The following is a 6,924-nucleotide window of genomic DNA, read 5'->3' as shown; positions in this document are numbered from 1 at the left end:
CCAACATGTTGAATGCATGTACTTGTGTTTTGTATATGATTGTGCTCACTTATGCTTTTATATGTGTCTGTGTGCAGAGCTATTTGTAGCTGTATCATGCATGCACACATAACATCTTACAGTTCACTTTTAAATTAGAATTTCACTGACTATGTCATGTTGGCAAAACAGAACTAATTACAATGAGATAATTGAGTAACTGTGTACATGTAACCATGACTCCATTTGAAGTGTTACTGTGGTATGTTTATAATAAGTCTATTACATAATATTTCCTGATAGGGTATGATGAAATAACTTTTAATGTACAGCCAAAACCTGTTCAGTTTTCACAAGAGCCAAATGATTATGTAATAATTCTAGTTGGAGTGGATATCAAATTTGTCTGCAGCACTACGATAACCAGCAATTCCACTAATTGGTATAATACAATAATTGAACCAAGACCACATTATAATATTACCAGTGGTGATCATGGAACTACAGTGAAACCCTGTGTATTAAGGACACCTTGGGACCAATCAAACTGTCCTGATTGTCAGTTTACATGCTAAGGGATACTTTGGGACCATTGCCAAGTGTCCAGATTACCCAGGTGTCCTCATTTTCAAGTGTCCTGATTAACAGGTTTCACTATAGTATATTAACAGTGAGAAATGTTACCACTGATGATCAAGGAGAATATCACTGTTGTGTTAGTGAATGGAGGAACAAAGTCCGAAGCAGATATGGTCATGTAGTTGGTAAGCTATTTCATAATGGCTTGCCAAGTACTTTACAATTCCACATTAATTGGTATCTAATTGGTATTTACGAGGTGTTTAAGTACTGTATGCAACATTACAATAACAATTGTGAACTTGTGTTGCAGTTGCAGTTGTTCATAAAACTCATCACAAATAACTGAGGTTTTCAATTAAAGTAAAGCTGCATGAACAACGTTATTCTTAAAAATATTCTCTCACTGCTAAATTAACCAGATGTGTCAGAAGTGTTACAAACTAGTCAAGATGGATAATTATACATATAATTATATACAATTCATTTTCACTAAAATTTGTATTAAATTTTCACTTGGGTACTGCTGCACAACATAACAAGAGGCAGAAGGAGATAAGCATGATATGTACCTTGTCCAATCTTTTTTTGTTGTTTTCAACACCTTAGCCATTACTGTGCCTGTTAACATTATGGCGATGTATATACATATGTAGCAGGCTAACAGCATAGTTCAGAGATTTAAAACTCAATCCAGCTGCAGTTTAAATGATACTAATTAGATGATATTGCTACTTCCTATCATTTGTATGGTTGCATTGTTGCTGTAGTTACATGTGTAAATATTATAGTTTAAGGATTTGAGGGTTTGAGGCATGTAGTAGTTACTTCCTTCCTACTTCTTGGAAATACAAATATTGTATCATGGTTACACGTATGTGGTATTTGCAATGTCTTCTCCTGCAGTGCCAATTTAGCATCACATAATGATCAGACCACAAGCTAAAATGACTTCAGTGTGACCATAATGTTAAGAAAGCTTTATAACCTGCAAATTTTACGATATACGAATCAATGTTTCAAAAAATGGTTCTGCATTTGTATTATCATAAATAATAGTTAGTGCTGTCCTTTGCCTCGTATACCTTGTATATGAAGTGATACTCTACTTCTGTATAGTACTGGATAATGAAGATGGACTGAATAACACTATTACTGCAACCTACAAATCTGCTGTGGTTTTACCTTGTTTATTCGATAACCCAGTTTGGTTTAAGAACCAAATTAAACTGAATTATCTCTGCAGGTATATATATTGTAATTTGATACTAATTTATGTGTGTCAATCTCTTGCAATTTGATATCATACTACCGTTAGCTACTTTAGGAAGTTAAACAAACAATGTTAATGTCTGGTTGATACATCTTTGATGGTACTTGAACCGACTGGATTTACTAAGAGTGAGTAATAGATTTATCTTTTACTACCCACACATAATACATAGGTAGTCAGTGCCCATGCAGGTTCCAATGTTGGTGGTCTCTCTTCACAATTGTGTTGCTGCTTAGTGGCTTTACCTCAGAGTGCGTGTCTGTTAATACCTTGTTGAGCTCATCAGCTATCTTTTTATAACATGTAATGCCTGGGTCAACAGTATATCAATAATGCCATCAGTGACACTTGTTACATGTGTTTTACTACATTGTTATTCACAGGAAAATTTTTCTATGCATGTTATACGGTATAGGTGACATGAAATTGACCCCACCTGATTTATGTCTCAGATTACTTTTTTCTTACCAATTTTTTCTTCCAGTTTTTATTGCATTTCTATCTCATACACCTCATTGTTTTTTATGCAGACCCAGTGATATACAACCCATCACTCTCACAATATTTACTTATGAAAAACCTGATGGGGATAACAATTGTGATCATTCATGAAGCAAGATATTGACTAGTAGCCAACAGGTATCATTATCTCAAAAAATTATCCAATGTGCAGTTTATTGTATTGTTTTGTAGTCATACCTGTTGCTTAGAGCTCAATATATCCTTTTTCTATCCGAAATATGATTGAACAAAACAATTTCTCTATAGGCACCTCTATGTTTGTCCCACAAATAATGCAGTCATCTTGTGCTTGTGATGTCATGTGGATAAAGTCCATTCACTGATATGTGAACAAGGAAAGTAAAGAGATAGTTCTTTTGCTTTTCTAGGTACAATGTGAAGTTCTGGGTTCATCAGATGTGACAAAGTATGGGACCATGTAAACCAAATTTTTAGAGTCCTTGCTCTATGGGAGTTTGTTTAAAGGCATGCATAAATTCCAGTTTTCTGCAAAATAGATTTTCAGTGCATCATTTTTTTTAAAAACAACTGTAGGTTTAAAGGTTAAATATATACAATACAGTAATATACTGTATAGTAGGGATCATGAAGATTCACATTTCAGCCAGAAAATATTACTCAAAGCTTCACAACAACTTGACAGTAATGATCAAGCATAAACCTGCAACCTGAAATACTTTCAATAAGTATCTATGAAATTTTAATCTTTTACAGCTGCACCTGTACATATATAAATGTAATTATAGCCACTAGAAACTTTCCAAAATAATCTTGGGTGTTTCCCTATAGCTAATAGCGATCTCCTAGCAAATGTGACAATTTTTTTGTTTGTTTTATGTTCAGCTGTGGCAGGCATAATTGCAGTCACTGTGACACTAACTCTAGTAGTAGTAATGACAAGTAGCATTATTGAAGATACGGACAATAGTCTCCTGGATGTTTCTGCGGATATGATCAGTGAGACCCTAGTTTTCCAAACCAGTACTGCTTCATTGTAGTCAGGGAAAAGTTAAGCTGATTTTTGGCTTTCATGGGCAACACCCACACCTTTGTGGTCCCTACTATACAGTACTATCATACTGTATGATTCCTAATTTTGTCTTCTACTTGTATTAAATGACATAATGTACCAGCACAGATGAATCCTCCAACAACTGACCTTTACTGTACTCAACAATAGACATCGCTGAAACTAGTGTGTGTGAAGTACCAATAATAAAAGTAACTAAATGGATTGAGAATAACAATTTTCAGCATTTTGGGGACTTGTTGAAATCTGAAAGTTCCGACTCACTGGCCACATCTCAAATGATAGTCTACATCTGTGAGAATGATAAGAAGAAAAGTAAAGGTCCTTGTACTCCACTACCTGACTATATTGAAGAAACAAGTTGCCAGCAATACTGTAGAAGAACTGATGATGATTTGAGTAGTATTCAGAGTTTGCCACTTTCATGTAGTGATTCAGATGATTGCAGTGTTGAACGAACTAAAATCTGTCAACCATCTCCATTATTATGATGAAAATACTTCAAAAAACAGTAATCACCAGAAACGTAATCATGGTGGCTCTTTACCGGAGTATATGAGAGAAGCTGGTAATCAGAGTGACAGTGGTGATGACTCTAGTGCTGACATGTCAGACTCTCCTCTTAGTTTAGATTCCATATCTCTCCCTGGTAGTAATTATCAGAGCACTGAAAAGGCTACAAGACCTGCAAATAAATTCAGAAAAATATATGCCGTATATGAGTGATTCAAATTGTTTTAAACATGAATAGTAATTCTGATCTGCTCCACAAAGTACAAGTTTGAGTTGTCTTTCAATAGCTGATTGTGGTGATGATTCAGGCTTAAATACTGCTACCACTACAATGGAGCTAAGTGAAACACATTTTGGGTACTTTGATTTACTCTCAGACAAAAACAAATGTGTGAAGTGGATGCAGCGTCTGAATCTTGTCAAAACAGCACAAGTGACTTGTTTGGGCTTGATGATGAAATAGATGATAGGGTCACTACATTTGGCATGCTCACTGATTTAAAATCTGTATCTGCATGATGATGCACAATCATCACCAGCTAGTACAAGTTCACATTATTTTGATAGTGATATTCATAATGTAAGAAGAAAAGTCTCAACTGTGTACAGTTCAGGACTAAGTTCCAATAAACGTTGAAAATGATTGTAATTGTTCTCACAGTTTAAACACTCTAAATAATACTCAATCTGTGAGTCATTGTTTTTCTTCTGATGTGTAGATTGACACTCCTATCTTTTAAAATCCTTTTTGTACATATTTTCGTCACATGTATATAATGTTTTGAGTGCTGTAGTGTGATTTGCAAACACCAGTTGTGAATGAGTACTTTTCACTGAAGATAAATGTTCAATCTACTACAGCAGTAATTGGTGTTGTGGTGTTGATACATGTTACCTTTTTTTACTTTGGAATTATTAATTCAGACTATCTAAATAATTATGTGTCTTGTTAAGGAGAAAAACTTCTTTGTTTTTTGTTAGTGGCCACCATAGGTCCATTAAAGGATACTCAACAACCATTGTGTCTTTCACATTATCCATGTAGTGTCTTAAGGACTGTGTATATAAGTGACATGATCAAAGCAAGATGATTTGTCTGGATGTGAAGCATGCTTGGTTGCCTATAATTAATATATGTTCTTACATATTTTATATGCCAGATCAACATTTCTGTATAATCTAAGCTCTTCCTAAATTTGAATATACAATTTAAAAGCCTCTCTAGCAATCAAATTAGTAATCATCAATAGGAGACTATTCGTGCATGCATGACAGTACAGTGTTTTCAAGAAGTTATATATAGACACTACCTATGACAAAATTCAACACAGCTCTTACAGCTGTTCTCTTTTTTTTGTAAAAAAAGAATCATTTATGGTTCACAGTAACATGAATCACACTACTACTGATTTTTTTAGGAGTATGCTCCTAAAATTTATAAGTTATACAGTGTTATTACAAATAAGATGTGGCTGTACATGTTACAGTGATTGGTTGTTCTATAGAGTATCCTAAAGATAATGCAGATGAAAATAAACCCATTGTTAACTGCCCTATGATGTCAGAGACTAAGCTCTGAAATTTTATGAAAAAGAATAAATTATTCAATTTATACTGGCTGAGTAGTAAAATGAAGCTTAGTAAGTGATGGACACCTTGTTGTACTGATTATTTTTAGACCCGCAAGAAGGGAAATGAAATCTTGACATTGGAGCTAGTTATAGCTATGTTACATGTCTTCGCTGATTTATATATCAAAGCAAATGTGAGTCTAAGGACCTGGAATCTATCAACTTATGTCCTTAAGCCATGCTACATAAGACTAGCTTCTCATCTCCTTCAACATCACTATATATAATTATACGTAGATGTGGTACTGTTTCAATGGTTTCTTGTACCATAAAGAACTTAGTATAGCTAGCTAGCTAAGAAAGTTGCAGCTGTGTGAGCTATCTAATTCAGCTACCTAGCTATCCAGCTAGTGAATAAAAATTACCCACTTGACTGGACCTGTACATCACATAACAGGAGCTACGGGATGGCCAAAAAAAAAAAGAAAGAAAGAAAGAAATATGAAGTTACATGCACAAGGTTTAAACCAAATACAGTATATACATCACTTTTTTTAACCTTCATGCAGGTTACAAGTGCATGGCTGCTTTAAAATTTGTTGTTGTGCAAAAGCTATTGTAGTAGGTCAACCCTTGTTAAACTATTACATATTTGCTTTGTCTTCATTGTAATATGTGAGTTACAGAATTTTATTCTGGTAGCTACTGAGATACAAAGTTCTGTATTGACATTTAGCATTATAATGTCATAAAATAAAAGTTTGAAAAGTACATGATTCATGAATTTTGACCATGTTCAACCAAAAGCTATAGTTATATCGATTGTAGCAGATAGATTCCTGAGTAAATATATACTGTGGCAAATAGTGAACGTCACTGAAAATTATTATTATTATTATTATTTCAGTATTGTTAATCAGCAGGACCCTCCAGGGGTATTATGCTGATGTGCAATTACATGCATGTGTACAATTTCAATTAGTTACTTAACTATATAAGTATGTACAATTACGAAAAGTTACTTAATTATATCTACATATGTACAATTACAATAATAAACTATAAAAATATATACAATTGACGGTCACTAAACTGTTCATTGACATTCACTATAGCTATTTCCCACTCAGTGAGATTCACTGCTTATTTTTATAGGCCGGCTGTGAAATGATGTTGAATCGTGCTATACTCGATACCGATAGTTGCAACAACCTCAGTGCACTTACAGTATATCTGTGGTTGAACACTTTTACAGAAAAATTTTCGGAACATATGGAAATGTGCAGCAAAAAGCGCAGGCCCAAGATGTTTCCACGCTATTCCATAGCTGACAGAACAACTGTTAGAAACGGTTTACCTCGAAAGTTTGCTAGGCGCCAACTTCTCCAGCAACTGTCTGTGACTTTGTGGAGGTACAATGCAAAAATTATACTCCGCCAGTATTCGCTTACTGCTGA

The 6,924-nt window shown here is 34.3% G+C and overlaps 1 long non-coding RNA gene across 1 annotated transcript; it reads left to right on the top strand.

Moving 5' to 3' along the window:
* The first annotated feature begins 297 nt into the window (after positions 1–297).
* On the top strand, positions 298–2,754 carry LOC136261361 (uncharacterized). Its single transcript, XR_010703869.1, has 4 exons — positions 298–743; positions 1,678–1,804; positions 1,877–1,959; positions 2,362–2,754. It is a non-coding gene; the product is annotated as an uncharacterized lncRNA (long non-coding RNA).
* The last annotated feature ends 4,170 nt before the right edge of the window (positions 2,755–6,924 follow it).

Source organism: Dysidea avara, chromosome 7 (genome assembly GCF_963678975.1).
Source record: "Dysidea avara chromosome 7, odDysAvar1.4, whole genome shotgun sequence".
NCBI lineage: Eukaryota > Metazoa > Porifera > Demospongiae > Dictyoceratida > Dysideidae > Dysidea > Dysidea avara.
Note: the sequence above shows the minus strand (reverse complement) of the source record. Positions and strands in the feature narration are given on the sequence as shown.